This window comes from Sorex araneus, chromosome 7, assembly GCF_027595985.1.
Source record: "Sorex araneus isolate mSorAra2 chromosome 7, mSorAra2.pri, whole genome shotgun sequence".
NCBI classification, from domain to species: Eukaryota; Metazoa; Chordata; class Mammalia; order Eulipotyphla; family Soricidae; genus Sorex; species Sorex araneus.
The window spans coordinates 4,693,089-4,694,732 of record NC_073308.1 but is presented as its reverse complement, the minus strand read 5'-3'; the positions used below and the strand labels follow the sequence as shown (position 1 = coordinate 4,694,732).

At 47.1% G+C, this 1,644-nt stretch overlaps 1 non-coding gene across 1 annotated transcript; it reads right to left on the bottom strand.

Moving 5' to 3' along the window:
- Positions 1–1,191: 1,191 nt before the first annotated feature.
- LOC129406663 (small nucleolar RNA SNORA42/SNORA80 family) lies at positions 1,192–1,323 on the bottom strand. Its single transcript, XR_008631140.1, has one exon. It is a non-coding gene; the product is annotated as a small nucleolar RNA SNORA42/SNORA80 family (small nucleolar RNA).
- Between the last annotated feature and the right edge of the window lie 321 nt (positions 1,324–1,644).

The following is a 1,644-nucleotide window of genomic DNA, read 5'->3' as shown; positions in this document are numbered from 1 at the left end:
AGCACCCGGCTCGCCTGTTTTTGGGGCCCAGCAGAAAAAGAGAAAGAAAACAACAGTCCTTCCTGGGTGCTGGTGCTCTGTGTGTGTGTGTGTGTGTGTGTGTGTGTGTGTGTGAGAGAGAGAGAGAGAGAGAGAGAGAGAGAGAGAGACAGACAGACAGACAGACAGACAAACAGACAGACAGAGAGGGAGCGGCAGCACATGGCCCAGGGAACAGTGCCATGGGACTTCAGCATAGCACACTTTCCCTGGGAGGTGGAGAGAGTGGCACCAGGAGAAGAGGCCCAGGCTATGTGACGGCAACATGCCCTTGGACACTGCATCCCCTATTTCAAGGAATGGGTATTCCTTCCTGTGCTCAGTGACACCCACTTCACGCTTCCTCCCTACCTGTACCTTACTTGCGGCTAAGTCAAAATGACAAGTTGCTTGCTTGCTTTCCTGCTTGCTATTTACTTACTTATTTATTTACTTATTTCACTGTATAACTGTGTCACTGTCATCTAGTTGCTCATCGATTTGCTCAAGCGGGCACCAGTAATGTCTCCATTGTGAGACTTGTTTCTGTTTTTGGCGTATTGAACCACCACACCACAGGTAGCTTGCCAGGCTCTGCCATGCTGGCGGGATACTCTTGGTAGCTTGCCGGGCTCTCTGAGATGGACAGAAAAATCAATATACAAATTATACCACAGAAAATTAGAGAATAGCCGTTAAGAACTTCACTAATGAGTTTCAAACCAATACTTTAAAGAGACATTTAAGAATTTAAATAGACATTTAGCTCATAGCAATTTACTTTCAACAAGTTATTTCTACAGATTATCACTGAATCAGGGGCTGGAGTGATAGTACAGTGGATAGGGCACTTATCTTGCATGCAGCCTACCCGGGTTCAATCCCCTCCACCCCATACGTTCCCCTTGGCCTGCCAGGAGTGATCCCTGAGCACAGAGACAGCAGTAAGCCCTGAATACCACCAGGTGTGCCAACAAAACAAACAAAAACTACCATTAAATTACTCTACATTTTGTGTATTCAAAAGGGACATCATTAAAGTAAAAATGTGGTAAAGGGTTGTTGCATAGAATGGCTCCCTGAAAGTGGTCAATATCTAAATACGTAAACATCAAGCATGTTTGTCTTCCAGTGTCACCAGGCACTATGACTCAAGCACGCTGCCCCTATTTGTGCTGTGTGACCTGCTTCAGCGCCTGCTGTCCCCTGGGAGGGCCAGGCAACGGTGCGGGGCCGCAGGCTGCTCTGGCCTGGGCACTATGAAGGGTCCTGGAGCACGGACCTACCATCAACCCAAGCCCATGCAGCTGATGAGAAATTTTAAGAAGAGCTTTCAAACCTGTAACTCTCAAACTACATATACGCTCAAACCTCAGAAGTTATTCTGGGCTAAGTGCTCGGGGGTCTTACCTGGCAGGTTCTTAAAGGTCCCTGTAGTGCAGGAATAGAATCTGGAACTTCTGTGTGGAAGCATGCACTCCGGCCCGCTGAGATATTTCTCCGGTCCTGAAGCCCAAATTATTAACTGAGAAAGTTGAATACTCGGATAGTGCTTGGGAAATCATTTACTTGTTGTTATTTTTGTTTGGGGGACATGCCCTGCACTTAGGGCTTACTTACCTCACT